This window comes from Schistocerca nitens, chromosome 6 (genome assembly GCF_023898315.1).
Source record: "Schistocerca nitens isolate TAMUIC-IGC-003100 chromosome 6, iqSchNite1.1, whole genome shotgun sequence".
In the NCBI taxonomy this organism is placed as follows: Eukaryota; Metazoa; Arthropoda; class Insecta; order Orthoptera; family Acrididae; genus Schistocerca; species Schistocerca nitens.
The window spans coordinates 248,300,284-248,319,149 of record NC_064619.1 but is presented as its reverse complement, the minus strand read 5'-3'; the positions used below and the strand labels follow the sequence as shown (position 1 = coordinate 248,319,149).

General features: G+C 42.8%; 1 long non-coding RNA gene across 1 annotated transcript in view; it reads right to left on the bottom strand.

Moving 5' to 3' along the window:
- LOC126262925 (uncharacterized) overlaps nt 1-18,866 on the bottom strand; it is a 435,349-nt gene that overhangs the window by 351,995 nt on the left and 64,488 nt on the right. The window contains exon 2 of the long non-coding RNA XR_007546784.1: nt 15,070-15,240. This is a non-coding gene — a long non-coding RNA (uncharacterized LOC126262925). The remainder of the gene's footprint in view (nt 1-15,069; nt 15,241-18,866) is intronic.

Genomic DNA, 18,866 nt, shown 5'->3' with positions numbered 1-18,866 from the left:
ACAACAAATAAACCCTCTCAAAGAAATAAAAACAACAAATAAATGGGTTTCAACTGTGTTACAATTAAGGAATTCAAGTCAAAACTTGCAAAACAGAAGCCAAGAGTCGTAACATGTGGTACTTGTGTAGAACAAATACCAGGTACGTACGTCTGGTTTAGTTTAGTTTAGTTATGTCATGTTCCAAAGGTCATTTTCCCGATTATTTTATCGATATGATGTGGAACAAGTCAGATTACAAGATATATGTACACGCAAGAATACTGCTAATATTAATATTACTGAATTTTTTAGTTCTACACATGCAACTGCATGTTGAGGTACAATTTTTCTTTTCTTTTTTTACAGGTTCTGAAACAGAAACTCGTCCATGGAATAGAAAGAGATGTCCAAAAGAAATGATTTTAAGCTTGATTTAAAACTTGATCTGCAACCTGCCAGACACTTTATGTTGTTGGGCAAATGATCAAAGATTTTTGTTGCTGAATAATGTACTCCTTTTTGAGTAACTGACAGCTTCAATAACGGATAGGAAAGGTCATTTTTCCCTCTAGTCTTGTACGTATGAACATCAATGTTCTTCGCGAATTGAGATGGATTATTTATAACGAATTTCATTAGCGAATATATGAACTCTGATGGCGCAGTGGTTAGCACAAAATGGTTCAAATGGCTCTGAGCACTATGGGACTCAACTGCTGAGGTCATTAGTCCCCTAGAACTTAGAACTAGTTAAACCTAACTAACCTAAGGACATCACAAACATCCATGCCCGAGGCAGGATTCGAACCTGCGACCGTAGCGGTCTTGCGGTTCCAGACTGCAGCGCCTTTAACCGCACGGCCACTTCGGCCGGCGTGGTTAGCACACTGGACTCGCATTCGGGAGGACGACGGTTCAATCCCGTCTCCAGCCATCCTGATTTAGGTTTTCCGTGATTTCCCTAAATCGTTTCAGGCAAATGCCGGGATGGTTCCTTTGAAAGGGCACGGCCGATTTCCTTCCCAATCCTTCCCTAACCCGAGCTTGCGCTCCGTCTCTAATGACCTCGTTGTCGACGGGACGTTAAACACTAGCCACCACCACCATCTGATGGTGCAGTTAAAATACCTAACTCCTTGAATAGGTGCCTAAATGACGTCCTTGGGTGAACACTACTAATTATTCTCACTGCTCTCTTTTGTGCAATCAATACTTTATGTCTAAGTGGTCCATCTCTTACACCTCGCTGTTGCAAACGCATGTTACACCACGACACAGACACAAATTTGAATACAGTGAACAAACTCGTCAATGACAGGACGGTCAGTTCATACTTTTGTGAGAGAGAGAGAGAGAGAGAAAAAAATGGGTTACGAGGGAGATTTGAACATGGGTCTCCCACTTTCCAAAGCAACGCCGTCATCACATAACCACGACGCCTTGACTATTCAACTTTGCTCGATGTTGCACATCATAACTGTGGACAGTTCACTGTTTCTACTTTGCTTCTTTTTTCACAGTTCAGTACACTTTCATCCTGTTTTCATGCTTGATCAGTGTTCGGTTTTTGACGGGCTATACACTGGACCATCTTACCACTAAATCGAAGAGTGTGTGATGGGCTGATTCCCTTGTGAGTAGGTTGGTGAAAAATGTTAAAGCGTTGGTAAATAATTTTAAAAAAGTAAAATGTTTCTGTCATTACACAAGTATTTTGAGTATAATACATGTTATTGGAAAATTGTGTGCCCGATATCTGTAATGGAAAATTCTGACTTGCTTTCAGCTTCCTGAGCTCAGTACCTCCTTCATTATGGAGGGATGCTGATTAATTTTTTTTCTGACAGACAAATAGGGAAGCACAAAAAATGTAATGGAGACGCTGGGGACACCGCCGTGGTCTTAATGAGAGGCCAAAGTTTGTGTGCATAGTGTGTACTGTGCGAGCATGTGTGCAATGATGAGTGATGAGGTGTGAATAAAGAGTGTAACATTGATTTCATAATTTTCGACGCCTATAAATAGGTAAAAGCGTGGATTTTCGTTAAGTTTTAATTCTGTTTTGTTATTGTATTACACTGGTATGTCTAACATCATGCGGATAAATAAACAACTCACTAACTAGTTTAGCGTCTTAAGCACTGCATGAACCCATTCTGTCTGTGACTGGGACCAACAGCAATGAACAAGTGTGAATCGTGGTTCAGTTTGTGGCAAGAGAACATGTAGCTGTTTATCGGTCATAGATCTACGAACACATGTCTTAGGAACATTTGATTTAATATAACATTTTCCACAATAATAATTCGAGAGACCCATTTCCAAATCGTCTGCGACAGTCTGCGCATTTACAAATAGCTATAATTAGCCACGTCATATGTGTATTTGAAATTACGCACACAGCCAGGCCAACACACAATTTAAAGTAAACATTGCCTCTTATCTGTACAGCACGGAAAGAAGAAAGCGAATGTTCTCTGAACGTTGCTCTCGAAAACAACCTGCACGTAATATTCGGCGTCAGATGTCCTCGTATAAAATTGATACGCCTACAGTTATACTTCGCAAACCGCTGTGAAGCGCATGGCAAAGGGTATTTCACATGATACCAGGCATTAGTATTTCTTCCCGATCCATGCGCTTATGGAGCGTTTGAGGAAAGGCTCCTTAAATACATATGTGAGCACAATATTAAGTCCAGTCCACTGCCCGTACGGAAGTGATACGTAAGGGCTGTAGTATGTTGCTAGAGTCTTCACTTAATATTGGCTTTCGAAACTTTTGTAAATTGATGTACGTCTTCAAATATCAGCTAGTTCAGTTTTTTCAGCATCTTCGTGACACTCTCACGTGGATCAAACAAACCTGTGACTATTTGTGACGCCTTCTGTGTTAAACCTACTTGCTGCGTGTCACTCGGACAATATTATGGGATGGATAACACGAGTGTCTTGTAAGCGATCTCGTTCGTAGATTCCTTGCATTTTTGCGGTATTCCACCAACGAACTGAAGGCTGCTACCTCCTTTACCTGTGACGAAGCCCATGTCGTCATTCTATTTCATATCTGTATAAACTGTTACATCGAGATGCGATCGTGTGCTATTTGACGTAATGCATTGCAGTGATTCTTTAATTTATTTATGTGACGACGCCACTCCGCCGAAAAGCGTAATTACAAAAATAATGTGCGACCTAGACAGAAAAATTTGTGCCTCTGTCCATACTGCATAATGCTCTTGTCCACAGTGTGACGAATATGTGCTGGAAGCTTGGCCCGTACCCTTTTTCTAAGCTCTGTGTATCAAAATGGCTCTAAGCACAATGGGACTTAACATCTGAGGTCATCAGTCCCCTAGACTTAGAACTACTTAAACGTAACTAACCTAAGGACATCATACACATCAATGACCGAGGCAGGATTCGAACCTGCGACCATAGCAGTAGTGTGGTTCCGGACTGAAGCGCCTAGAACCGCTCGGCTACAGCGGCCGGCGTCTCTGTGTATCGGAGGTCCTAAATCATACAGAATATACTAGCGGGGAGAGCTTGTTTTCGTACTGAATACCAAAAAAACAACAATAACAACAGCAGGCCTCCGCATTCGCAATGCAGTAGTTTGACCGTAAACATAGAATGTATCCCTATATTCAATAAAGGCTTAAAACGGACCAACATCAGATTGAGCGAACACATTTACTCTCTGCGCATTTTGGGTTCTGCGTGTGCTGTGGCGTCTGCTGTGTCAAGTTTAGAAACCGGTCCGTCTTCTTACATCCTTGCAAAACTTTTTTTTTTTTCATCTGTTCCGTCACTACTCATCGCTACTGCCGTGTTTGTGAGTTCTTCTCAGGACTCTCCATGTCGATGCCAACGTTCGGGATGGCGATTGAGTTCTGACTGTACAGAGAGAAACTTGGACTTTGCTGTGCTCACTAAACTTGGAGTGAACAGGTAAAATGAATAGCTGCCGCTCGCGCAGCATTGCTCTTCCACGTCCGCACGCTGCGAAGCGCAAAGCGAACCCGTGATAGGTTACCGGCTGGTCAGGGAACTTCCTGATCCCAAGAAGGCAGCGCGCTATCCTGGATGGACAGTCATCCGCAAAGGAAATCTGGTAAGCGCGAGTAGGTCTCGCACACCAACGGTTCCTTATAAACTTAATTACGCATATAGACAGTTCACCCATCCTTGGAAACGGGAATCTCAACTGTTTTTGCCTGTTATCGACATCGATAGTGACAAGATATCAGTCCTGGGAAGACCGAAACTTTCGAGATCGGTTCCAAGAGTCTCAGATTTTTTTTCCCTTAATTGTACTGCGTAACCTTGATTCTTGCCACATTTCATATTTCTAGGTCCATGAGAAGTAGCTTATAACTTTTGATGAATGAATTTGCCGGTATCAATTTGTGATATAAATGGCCGTGTCTTATGATTGCAAATACTTAGAAACTTAAATTTTATACACCGCCAAGGTACCGTAGACCTTCATATGGTTCAAATGGCTCTGAGCACTATGGGACTTAACTTCTGAAGTCATCAGTCCCATAGAACTTTGAACTACTTAAACCTAACTAACCTAAGGACATCATACACATCCATGCCCGAGGCAGGATACGAACCTGCGACCGTAGCGGTCGCGCGGTTCCAGACTGTAGCGCCTAGAACCGCTCGGCCACCCCGGCCGGCAGACCTTAATATGTGACATACATTTCAACTTGATGCCTCTACCTGTTCTTGAGAAAAAGGGGTTTTAACAGACCAAAAGACAGACAGAGGAAAACAAATGAAAGAAATTGTGTTTTATAATTACAAATTACCAATTTTCGGATTTTTTCCGTTACTTGTACTGTGAAACCTTCCTTCTTCCCAAATTTCATGATTCTAGGTCAATGTAAAATACCCTATAGCTTTTCATGAGTGAATTTCCGAGTATCAAAATATATGACACAAATAGTCGTATCTTTTGATTCCACTGACTTAGAAGTTTGTATTTTTAATATCGCCAAGGGACTGCACACCTTAACATGTGACATAAATTTCAACTTGATACGGGCCCCCGTTCATGAGGGAAAAATAGAGTCTTAGCAGATGTACGGACAGACAAGCATTTTTTCATGTAACGACGTACAAATTAAGAATTTTCGGATCTTTCCTTTACTTGTACTGTGAGACATTGGTTCCTACCAAATTACATGATTCTAGCTCAACGGGAAGTACCCTATAGGTTTTTTTAAGCTAGTTTAGGAGCATCATAATATGTGACATAAATAGTCGTATCTTTTGATTGCATGACTTAGAAGTTTATACATTTGATATCGCTAAGGAACCATAGACCTTAATGTGTGACAAATTTCAACTCGATACGTCTAATCATTCCTCAGACAAAGGGGCTTAAACAGTCGGACAGATGGAGAGAGGGACAAGACAGTGATGCTATAAGCATTCCGTTTTTACCGACTGAGATTCGGAACCTCAAAAGTAATTCCGGGGAAACGTGATAGCGCCATCACTTAACCTCTTCGCTTCTGACCGCCATGTTGAGCTTCATTTGACCTTGCGCCAACTTATTACTATCGCAGGCTCTTACTGCGTGTTTATGATCTCTAAAAGTTTTTAAAACACAATGAGCCTCAAATATCCTTTATTGTTGACAGTTCTCAAAACATAATTTTACAAACAAGAACACTGCAGAAACTTGTTGTGTCAAATATACGAGGAACAGCACACAGTTCAATCTAAAGCAATTCGTCCTACTTTTTGTTCTCTCTGTATAGGTCATGTCTTCTTACAGGGCGGGTTTCTTCTACTGAAACAGCGCATGGAATGTGGTTTTATCGAAGTCGAAACATTTTCCCTTGTCTGATGGATGATCTCCTGATGGTTTCCTATTTTAGTGGAATTTCTCAATAATGAATGAGACAGAGATAAAATTCGGCGATTGGAGTATTCTTTCCGATATGAACCTTATGAACAACTTGGAAATTTAGTATGCACATGTGTAAGATGCTGGAAAGTGTGTTTTGTACTATATCAACGTATTGCGATCACACTCAGTTGAGCTGAGTAACAACCTCATTTCCCCACTGCAACTATGGACTCGTTGTAAGGGAAACTGTTTGTTGTACTTAGAGAATATTGTAGCTAAGAACACCTGCTGTTTTTTGGTCGGTACTCAGCCTAGAGACTGATTTTTTAATCACATGATGATGTACGCACTAGGCCGGCCGGAGTAGTCGAGCGGTTCTAGGCGCTACAGTCTGGAACCGCGCGACCGCTACGGTCGCAAGTTCGAATCCTGCCTCGGGCATGGATGTGTGTGATGTTCTAGGGGTCTGATAACTTCAGATGTTAAGTCCCAGTGCTCAGAGCCATTTGAACCATTTGTACGCACTAGACACCGCTATAAGCGGTTTCCGCCATTTTCTGCAGTTTTTGTTATTGTTAGCTATGATGTTTAGTTCTGTGCAAAAATAATCATTTTGAGTTCTACACATTTAAATGCTGTGTGATATACACTGAAATGTCAAAAATCATGGAATAGCGATATGTACACATACAGATGACGGCAATATCCCTACACGAGATATAAAAGGGCAGTGAATTGGCGGAGCTGTCATTCGCACTCGGCTGATTCACGTGAAAAGGTTTCCGACGTGATTATGGCCGCCGACGGGGATTAACAGAGTTTTGGCTGGCAATCTATAGCGCTATTGACGTGATCCATTTGCTTCAGCTCGAGTGTATTTGATGCACAAGATATCAATGTGAATTCACTGTATGCTCCTGAAACAACTGTGCCACAATACTGAGCATGTGAGACAGACTGTTATCATGTTGAAAGATACCATCCGCCATAATGTTCTCAGAGTCCGCAGCTTCCATGGTGGCTTTGCTAACTGTCATACGTCTAAAGTCCAGGTGTACGTCCCCCTTGGCATAGTACTGCCGCCACAGGCCTGAGGTGCGGTGCGTATTTCGGGCAGCCAGTCGACAAGGTGACGCTATTTCCAGGCACGACCATCGGCCTGGTGTCACAAGAAGCTTGATTCATCCTACCAGGAGACACGTTTCCTTTGATCCAAGGTCCAATAACGACGACCCCGTCTTCACTACAATCGTAATTGATGATGTCGTTGGGTCGACATGGGAGCACGTAGGGGTTGCCTGCTGCAGAGTCCCTTGTTCAAAAATGGGCACTGAACGGTGTGCTCCGAAACACTTGTGGCTGCACCAGCATTGTACTCCGTCCCCAGACATGTCACAGATCGCTAATCAGCCTGCTTTACACAGAGCGCAGGCCTGTGGCCTCCACATTCTGTGCTGAGGCGCGAACGTGCAAAACCTTGTCGTCTACTCGTAGTTTTTCACGGTCCATAGATACCTACGACAGTAGCACGTGAACAGTCGCCAAGCTATGCCAATCCCAAGATGCTCGTTCCCAGACACCGGGCGATACCAGTCTGTCCTCTGTCAAAGTCGCTTACGTCCGTGGAGTTCCCCATTTCCGACCTGTATAGTCGCTAGACTCGTTCCCCATCCATCTCCAGTCCGCTTGTATAGAAGGCCATACTGAAAGCAATGAGCAACAACTTTCAAAAGTTTTAATATTTATTTTTTAGATAAACCAAGTACATCATCTTAATCTACATGCTTTCCGTAACTTTTTAACATAGTCTGCATTTCTGTGCCCCCGGTAGCTGAGTGGTCAGCGCGACAGAATATCAATCCTAAGGGTCCGGGTTCGAATCCCGGCTGGGTCGGAGATTTTTTCCTCTCACGGATTGGATGTTGTGTTGTCCCAATCATCATAGTTTCATCCCCATCGACTCGCAAGTCGTCTAAGTGGCGTCAAATCGAAAGGCTTGCACCCGGCGAACGGTCTACCCGACGGGAGGCCCTAGTCACACGACATTTATTTATTTGCACACATTTTTCCAATTGTTCTCCAAATTTGATAATGTCCTTTCGATGAAACCCCGTTTCAGCTTCCCGAAGACACCGGCGCACTACTTGCCGAACATCGTCCACCAGCTTGTAGTTTTAGCCTCACATTTGTTCCTTAACGGAACTGAAAAATAGTAGTCGGAAACAGCCAAGTCGGCTCTATAGGAAGGATGTGAAAGAGTTTCGCGCCCAAATGTCCTGATGTTATCCACAGAGACACGAATGGTGTTATCGTGTTGCAAGATGATCCTTCCTAGGGCGTTTGCCCCGCAATTCACAACGGAGCTTCAAAAGTGTTTCGATATAGCGGGCAGCACTTATGGTTTGACCAGGTTCAAGAAAATCAACCAGAATGCTACCGTTTGCACCCCAGAAGATAGTACCCCTAACTTTCCTAGTACGTGGCACTGTCTTCACACTCTTCTTATATGACAAATCCAAGCGATGCCATTGCATTCTCTGGCGTCCTACTTCAGGTTCGTAATAATGGAACCAGCACTCAACGCCTGTCGTAATGCTAGTGAGCCGTGTGCGGCTCGCGTTCTTGCCGTTCATAACTTGGCGTCTTGTAATCGTTTCATTCTTGTGTTAATAGCGCCACCGAGTTTGCTAGTATTGTTTGTCTGCGAGTGGCAGCAGCAGCAGTTGACGATAGCCAGGTACTGTCGTAGTATCTTTGGTGCGACTGCTTGTATTTCCAGGTCATCGTGTGTGTCTGGCAGTTTGGCTTCGGACGGAGCAGCGAGGAGGTCCGCAGCGCGAGGGGAGGGTGGGATGCCGGCGGCGTGCAGACACTGTCGGATCCAGAGGCTATAGCCGACGACCGAATCCTGGACGTTTGAAGTTCAGTGAACCTTATCCAGTAGTGAAACCTCCACTGTTTGAGATCTCGCTGTTGTTTGCGTGTTTCTGCTCCCAGGGTCAGTGAGACCAACTGCGACAAGTGGAGTCTGTCAGGCTGGCGGAAGCTATTAGCCGCCTTCTACTCCTTGAAATTAGTTCGAATTTGGTGTTGTTATTGATGAAATGCAACCAGCCTAGTGGCCGCTAACGGCCCAGTTACCTGTTTTAAACACCAGGCTCTGGAGAAGCAGTGCTGTCACTTCTCCTTTGCCTGAATTATTCCATCGTTGTACGGGTTATCTGGCATGAGGTGGATTTGGTAAGAGGGTTGATCGCCGTTTAAACCGTCTCTAGTTTGAGTTGCCCTCCTTAGGTGAACATTACTCTTGGCTGCCAGTCTCACTGCTTACACAGCTGGAGTGACCTTCCTCAGGTCGATCCGTGGAGCACTGTCTGTGGATCACTCCATCTTACTTGGTCAAGTTTTCATAATTGTGTTCAAAAATGTTTAGATGTGTGTGAAATCTTATGGGACTTAACTGCTAACGTCATCAGTCCCTAAGCTTACACACTGCTTAACCTAAATTATCCTAAGGACAAACACACACACCCATGCCCGAGGGAGGACTCGAACCTCCGCCGGGACCAGCCGCACAGCCCATGACTGCAGCGCCTCAGATCGCGCGGCTAATCCCGCGTGGCATATAATTGTGTAACATTTACCTTAATGTTTTAACGTGTAATTGCCTTTCTCACTTGTAATTCAGGCCTTCAGCCATTAATTGTTTGTAACAATGCTTGTGGCCTTCAGCTGACAAATAATTTTCAATTCTGTCTTAATAAGGCCTTCAGCCCATCACTATACGCTGTTACAGTTTATTGCGATTGTTTAAAAAAGGTTTTAGTATTTTTTACATGTAATTGCCTACCTTATTTGTAATTCAGGCCTACACCCGTTGATTATTTACGAAATTGCTTGTGGCCTTCAGCCATTAATTGCTTGTAACATTGCTTGTGGCTTTCACCTGACAAATAATTTTCAATTCTGTCTTGATAAGGCCTTCAGCCGTCACTATAGCTTGTTACAGTTTGTTAAGACTGTTTAATAAGGTTTTAGTATTTTTAACGTGTAATTGCCGTCCTCACTTGTAATTCAGGCCTTCGGCTGTTAATTGTTTGTAACATTGCTTGTGGCCTTCAGCCGACAAATAATTTTCAATTTTGTCTTAATAAGGCCTTCAGCTGTTGATTGTGTGTAACATTGATTGTGGCCTTCAGCCGACAAATAACTTGCAATTCTTTCTTAACAAGGCCTTCAGCCGTTACTACAGCTTGTTACAGTTTTTGATTGTTTAAGAAGAAAATATCTTAGTATTTGTTAACGTGTAACTGTTTTCCTCACTTGTAATTCAGGCCTTCAGCTGCTTAGTATTCTGAAGTTGCTTGTGGCCTTCAGCCGACAAATAATTTTGAATTCTTTCTTAATACGGCCTTCAGCAGTCAGTGTAGTAAATTCCTTTAAAATGATTGTTGAAAATTATTTCCTCAACTAAAGTGTATGTGTTTACTGTAGCCAACGGCAGCTGATTACGGCCCCATCCACAATCGTTGCCTTATCCTGCCTCTCCCTGACTACCAGGTCTCAGCTAGTCAAAAAATCATGACCATTTTGAAGTCTCTGAAGAAGTTTTGGGGGATGGTTCTTCTCTGAAGATTGTGGCCTTTGGGCCATAAACGTGTGACTTAACGGGCATAAACGTTTCAACAATCTAAGCTTTGAATCATTTCTTGCACTGCACTATGTCCTACAGCAACTTTTGCAGCGATTTCATCCGCTGTGACGCGCCTGTCTTCTCTAGTGAGCTCCTGAAGACTTTCCTTGTTGCGTTCCGTGGAGGCAGTTCGCGGGCGACCGCTACGAGCTTCATATTGGATACTCGTGTTTCCACCTATTAAATGTTTCACTCACCTCCTAGCAATGCTGTTACTCTTCCAGACTTCTCCATAGGCACGCTGAAGTCAGCGGTGAATTCCAGCAATACATTTCCCTTTTTAACAAGGAATTCAATTGAAGCACGCTGCCGAAACGAAACATGATATCAGCCATTTTGGAAGTACTGCCTGTTGTCACGTGATAGATTCTAATTACGTTACAATATGGCAACATGGGTGTAATCTCTATAGATCATTCTTATATTGGAATTTTAACATTGGATTCCTCGTAACTTAGAGAATGACCGTCGTACTTTTCTGACCGCGTCGTGTGTCCGCATCACTACCAGACAGATTTCAATACCAAAGTGTGCAGTGATGATAGTGTTTTGTCTCTTCGGTGTATGATGAATCAATACCTCGCTACTCAAAGGCAGTTCGTTGTAATCAACTTAAACGCTTTCTCAAATCTATGAATGCTAAGCAGGGTGGCAATCTATACTGATTGCTCTCTCCTATAATTTCATTCATGACTTGCAAATGGTCTATTGTGTCATATCCAGCTTCTTCCTTTGCCTGACTAAAATCGTTTCTACAAGCATTCACACTCCATGGACTATCAGGTACAGCAACCGTGGGTACTACTTTGAAAGGAAAACAGCCTTGATTGCGAGGGACACAATACTTTCACTAAAGCGTTTCTGTGTTCTGGAGCATCATCAGAATTTTTTTAAAGAGAGACAAATTTTGCTGCATATTAAATTTTTCTGAAGACTACCCATAAAGGCGAAACGCCTCAATAAATGCATTGTTTCTCCTGCAACGAAGAGTTTGTTTTTGAAATTATTTTTTCTATCTGGGAAATGATCATTTTAGTGTACGTTGTACGTTATAGAGAGGAGGCTGAAAGGTCTGTATCTAATATTTTATGTTTTGTCTTTCCCCTTAATTTTATGTAAAGGTTTCGTGGCGAGAAACTTGTTTCCCATATTCTGTAACTAATTTCCCATATTCTATAATTAATTTTGCAAGTTATTTTTTATGCTTTTTCCTCCTGTCCTAATCATTTCTTTCGAAACTTCATACTCTCCCAGTTTTTAGAACTACGTGTTACCTGTCCAAGACTACACTGCCACCTAGTGAGATTATTTAAAAATGGACCTTGCGTTACATAAAAACATCCACATGAAATCTACAGGTAACTTAAGAGGTTGGACAAGTATTAAGCACATCACTCCAGACCGACTAAAGTATGATATGGTTTTACTCCTTTTAAAGGAACTTATTGAGACAGATGTTATTAATTATTTGAGATTTCAAGGTTAACGTCCAGCTGAAAATTCTGAGAAAAGATAATGTACTGAAGAATAGTTGAGCACTTGTAAATGTATGAAATTGTGATTCAGATAAAATTTTTGATTCCAGAACGGCCTCTTCACTGAGCAGTCCAACATCTCATAGAATATGACAAAATTTCACCTATTGGGATTTTTATGATTTATAAAAGTCGCTTGACCGAGAAAATCACAACATCCAATTGGAGAAACGAAAATTTACTGGATAGAAAACACAGTAACTGTTGGTGACGAAACTGGCTCAAGGAAAAATGTCATAGTAGGCCGCGCAGGCTTTTTCCATACCGAATTACATTTTAATTGGGAACTTAGCACTACTGGTGACCCACAAGGCTGAGTATTGTGTCCACTACTGTTCTTGCTTTATGCAAGTGACCTCTCATCTTTTATCGATAAAGCACAGGTACTTTTCTTTACTGTTGATGTAAGCATAACATCAACCAGCAACAGAAGATATGATAAGTGAAAGTTTCATAAAAAATATTTATTTGTCTTTTTTAATATCGTATGGAACAATACTGTAGGTGAATTCCACACTTAGACACAAGGTAAACATTTTGGAGAGACAGGGTGGAAGGGTAAATTTGTTTTATATTCCCAAATCTCACGTATGCTAATGTTTAAAATACTAGACATGTTAACAGTACACAATACATTACTCTATTCGAAGATGGAAGTTTGCTTTAGATAGGCGTTCTCAATATGAAAATAACAGTAGATGTCAAAGTCTAAAAATGGGTGCATAAGTTGTGCCAACTGTCCGTAACTTAACCTTACTACTGAACAGAGGGGAACAGAGTAATAACCATAAAATTTTTACAGTAATTGAATCACAGCTCTGCTTTGCACAGACTGCTTAGTGCGTAGTCGTCATCATCTCTCTGTGACACGTTTTTCGTTTAACGAGTGACTGAAGAATTTTTGTCCTCCTCTAAAATCTGTTTCTAAAGCTTTAAATGCATCGTGGACGTCGAGCTGCTGTTTAATTACTTTAAACGTCTACAGCAGCGCGACGCCTTTGTTGCTTACAGTAAATACGGATGAAACAAGAGGAATTGAACACTTCGCTCGAGAACTGCAAGGCATAGATACACAGTGACAGCGATGTGAATATCTATCTGAAAATACCTTCGAGTGAAAACACCTTTTGATTCACAGATTAATTTATGAATACACAGAGTTACTAAATGTAATTAAGGATAACATTTAAATGGCCTACATATAGATACGAGGGTAATGCCAAAAGTAAGGTCTCCTATTTTTTTATAAGTACATAGACCTGTTTATTTCTACAATGGTTTCCATCAGTGTACAGCTTAAAATTTAGCTATTTTTCGACATAATCACCATTTCTATCGATGCGTTTTTGTAGACGCTGTGGCAGTTTTTGTATGCCCATGTCATACCAGCTCACCGCCATGCTCTTCAGAAAATTATGAACCTCTTCTTTCACCTCGTCGTCGGAGCTGAATCGCTTTCCGGCCAAATGTTCTTTTAACCTAGGGAACTGGGCGCCAAGTCAGGACTATAGCGTGGGTGGGTGATTATGTTCCACTGAAACTGTTCCAGGAGAGCAATGGTTTGCCGAGCGATGTGTGGGCGAGCGTTGTCATGGAGAATGTGTACGCCCTTACTCAACATTCCTCTTCTCTGGTTCTGAATTGCCCGTTTGAGTTTTTTCAGAGTCTCACAGTACCTGTCAGCGTTAATTGTTGTCCCAGCGATTCAGCTCCGATGACGAGGTGAAAGAAGAGGTTCATAACTTTCTGAACAGCATGGCGGCGAGCTGGTATGACATGGGCACACAAAAACTGCCACGGCGTCTACAAAAATGCATCGACAAAAATGGTGATTATGTCGAAATATAGCTAAATGTTCAGGCTGTAAACTGGTGTAAACCATTGTAGAAATAAACAGGTCTATGTTGTTGTTGTTGTGGTCTTCAGTCCTGAGACTGGTTTGATGCAGCTCTCCATGCTACTCTATCCTGTGCAAGCTTCTTCATCTCCCAGTACCTACTGCAACCTACATACTTCTAAATCTGCTTAGTGTATTCATCTCTTGGTCTCCCTCTACAATTTTTACCCTCCACGCTACCCTTCAATGCTAAATTTGTGATCCCTTGATGCCTCAAAACATGTCCTACCAACCTATCCCTTCTTCTAGTCAAGTTGTGCCACAAACTTCTCTTCTCCCCACTCCTATGCAATATCTCCTCATTAGTTACGTGATCTACCCACCTTATCTTCAGCATTCTTCTGTAGCACCACATTTCGAAAGCTTCTATTCTCTTCTTGTCCAAACTGGTTATCGTCCATGTTTCACTTCCATACATGGCTACACTCCATACAAATACTTTCAGAAACGACTTCCTGACACTTAAATCTATACTCGATGTTAACAAATTTCTCTTCTTCAGAAACGATTTCCTTGCCATTGCCAGTTTACATTTTATATCCTCTCTACTTCGACCATCATCAGTTATTTTACTCCCTAAATAGCAAAACTCCTTTACTACTTTAAGTGTCTCATTTCCTACAGCATCACCCGATTTAATTTGACTACATTCCATTATCCTCGTTTTGCTTTTGTTGATGTTCATCTTATATCCTCCTTTCAAGACACTGTCCATTCCGTTCAACTGCTCTTCCATGTCCTTTGCTGTCTCTGACAGAATTACAATGTCATCGGCGAACCTCAAAGTTTTTACTTCTTCTCCAGGACTATGTACTTATAAAAAAAATAGGAGACCTTACTTTTGGGATTACCCTCGTACATTTTCTCTAAGTATATGTACAATTTCTACTACCCCATTGGCATATTCCCCAACATAGCGAGTTATTACCTTTTTAAAAGAAAGAAAAATACAGAGATAGAGAATTGCATAATTTCTAACAAGATAAGGGATAGCAGGATGTACAGAGATGCTGCAGAAGAGTTTAGAGCTAGCCATAGCAAAGTTGGAACTGCTGAAGAAAACAGCCCCCGACTGGAGTGCTGTGACTTACAGATGAGTGTGGTGGCCTCGAAGCAGACGGGGACGAAGTCGCGTGGCGTTGCTTCCAGTCTCAGACCCGAATGAGGAACTGTGTAGTGGCAGCTCGTAGTCCCACTACCTGCTGGCTGACGAGGACGGGGTCACGTGACGGAACGCGCACACGGGGAAGCCTCTCGCGAATCTGCAACCGTAGGTAGAGTTGCACAATTGGGCAACGTGGTTTGGCGGACGCTGTTCGGCTCAGGCGCAGTCATAGGTGTCGGCGATGCTGTCGTTTATCGACTAATAAAGTCATAAGAAGATCAAAACAAATTGAAAAACGATTTAGAAAAGATACCTGTATGGTGCGAAAATTGGCAAGTGACCCTAATTAACGAAAAGTGTTAAGTCATCCACATGAGTGCTAAAAGGAATTGCAATTACGAACAACTTAAATTGGAAGGAACACACAGAAAAAGTTGTGGGGAAGGCTATCCAAAGACTGCGTTTTATTGGTAGGACACTTAGGAAACGTAAAAGATCTACTGGGGAGACTGACGACACTACGTTTGTCCGTCCTCTTTTGGAATACTGCTGCGCGGTGTGGGATCCTTACCAGATAGGACTGACGGAGTACATCGAAAAAGTTCAAAGAATGGCAGCACGTTTTGCATTATTGCGAAATAGGGGAGAGAGGGTAACTGAAATGATATAGGATTTGGGGTGGACATCATTAAAACAAGTTTTTTTTTTTCGTTGCGGCGGAATCTTCTCACGAAATTCCAATCACCAGCTTTCTCCTCCGAATGCAAAAATATTTTATGACGCCGACCTAAATAGGGAGAAACGATCACCGTGATAAAATATGAGAAATCACAGCTTGTACGGAAAGATATAGGTGTTCGTTCTTTCCGCGCGCTATACGAGATGAACCCTCTGCCAGGCACTTAAATGTGATTTTCAGAGTATCCATGTAGATGTAGTTGTAGATGTAGATGTAGATGTAGATGTAGACTGCATACTTTGGAGTCACCTTCTGTACTATACTGTCGCAGTTTCTTCTATAGTATATGGTCGAAGTTTGATCGAGGTATGTAACTTGGTTCAAATCGTTCAAATGGCTCTGAGCACTATGGGACTTAACTTCGGATGTCATCAGTCCCCTAGAACTTAGAACTACTTAAACCTAACTAACCTAAGGACGTCACACACATCCATGTCCGAGGCAGTATTCGAGCCTGCGACCGTAGCGGTCGTGCGGTTCCAGACTGTAGCGCCTAGAAACGCTCGGCCACCCTCGCCCGGCTATGTAACTTGGTAGTGACACATCATGCAAAAGTCACTTTCATCCTTAACTTTTACACACCGGTGTGATACAAACGGGTGTCCTTTATTTACAACAAAACGCAAATTCAACTGAAAAATACTCACACGTTATGAAATTTTACATGGTCGTTTGTTTTATACTGTATTAGACTGAAACTTCGTGGCAGATTAAAACTGTTTGCCGGACCTAAACTCGAACTCTGGAAGATATGAGACGAGGTATTGGCAGGCGTCAAACATTGACGACGGGTCGTGAGTCGTGCTCGAGTAGATCAGCTGGTACAGCACTTGCCCGCAAAAGGCAAGGGTACACAGGAATTCAAACGTGTGCTTAGTTCAAATGTTCGTGTATTCCTAAGGGACCAACCTGCTGAGTTCATTGGTCCCTAGACTTACACACTACTTTGCACTAACTGAAACTAACTTACGCGAGGGGCAACCCACACACCTATACCCGAGGGAGGACTCGAACCTCCGGCGGGAGAGGCCGCGCAATTCGCCTCTAATTCTCCGCGCGGCCGTGTGCTTAGTGAAATGGAACGAGTGCCATTAACACACACATAAACAAAAAGTAAATCTGTGGTAATGGTCTGTGCAGCAAGTGCACGTGCTGCTTTGCTAAATGTTAATTTGCACAAGAGACTCTCCAAGAGACAGAAGAGTTTTTCTATCTCGTAAGAAGTGAAGGTAAAAAACGAAGATGCGGTAGTTTATCGTAAATCGCTGGGGCAACGAAGGGTCCTAACGACTGGAAAAGACGGCTGGTCATCCCCGTTTTCAAGAAGGGGACACGTAATTATAGGCCTATATCGCTGACATTAGTCTGCTGTAGAATTACGGAACATGTTTTATGCTCAAGAATTATGACATTTTTGGGGAACGAAAACCTTCTCTGTAAAAAAAAACCCGGGTTCCACAAACATCTTGAGAAACTCAACACGCTCTGTACCTCCATGAGCTTCATAGCGCTGTAGACAACGGCACTCAGGTTGAAGCCGTATTCCTTGACATCAGGAAGGAATCTGACACCTTCCCGCACCGCCATTTAGCGAAAAAATACGAGCTCATCGAGTATCGGGACAGATTTGCGACTGGATTCAAGAGTTCCTTGCAGATAGAACTCAACGCACTCTTAACGAAACGAAACTGACAGATGTAATAGTAATTTCCGAAGTACACCAAGCAACTGTGACAGGACCTTTGTTGTTTAAAATGTATATTGGGTTAACATTAACAAAACCGAGAAAGTGAAGGGACGAATTCCTGATTGGATGTGGAGGAAGAAAGGTCCTATGAACTTATGTCCGGAAACGCCTCGTTTCCACGGTAGATGGCGCTGACGAATGAAAGTTCCTCTGACCACGTGGCATGTGTTCCTTGTGTGTTGCAAGCTATGTGATTGACGCAACGTACTGTAAGCTACAGAATGGTTCGGTATTCAATTCGGGAACAGTCTAAGATGGTGTTTGTGTACGGCCAGGCAGATGGAAACGGTCGAGAGGCAGCACGGCTATATCAAAATAAGTACCCTCACAGACACCAACCATATCACACAACTAATAATTTTTTCGTAGTGCGGGGCCACAGTCATAATATATTTCTTTAAAGTCAGCACCGTCATTAGACTGTTGTTTACTTCCAGTGTTATATTTACACTTGCACAGTAATGATTTCGGCTTCAAAGTGACGTTATCAAGTGTTTTCTGAAAGCAGGGTAGACAATAACAGTGAAATACGTAACAAGCGATATAACCGTATAGCCCGCCCGGTTGGCCGTGCGGTCTAACGCACTGTTTTGCGGGCGGGAGGGAGCGCCTGGTCCCCGGCACGAATCCGCCTGGCGGATTTGTGTCGAGGTCCAGTGAACTGGCCAGTCTGTGGATGGTTTATAGGCGGTTTTCCATCTGCCTCGGCGAATGCGGGCTGGTTCCCCTTATTCCGCCTCAGTTACACTATGTCGGCGATTGATGCGCAAACTAGTTCTCCACGTACGCGTACACCACCATTACTCTACCGCAAACATAGGAGTTACACTCGTCTGGTGTGAGACGTTCCCTGGGGGGTCCACCGAGGGCCGAACCGCACAATAACCCTGGGTTCTGTGTGGGGCGGCGGAGGGGTGCAGTGGACTGCGGTAGTCGTCGTGGGGTTGTGGACCACTGCGGCTGCGGCGGGGACGGAGCCTCTCCGTCGTGTCTAGGTCCCTGGTTAACATAGAATAGAATCGAATAGATATAACTGTATAACAATCCATATTTGTAGTGCTTACTTACAAGTGTTAGAAATTGCCTAAGACGGCATACTGTCGTATTAAAATACGCTATTAGACACATTGTCTAAAAGTCGATATTTCTGGCAGAGGCTACTGTTTTGTTTTATTACTGAGTACACCATCTTGACCGAATGACAGTTGGCTACGTGTCAAATTGTCTTGGTCAAAGAAATTCCTATTACAAGCAGTTTTTTTTTGTTTTTTTTACTCTGTGTCCGGTAGGATAGGAA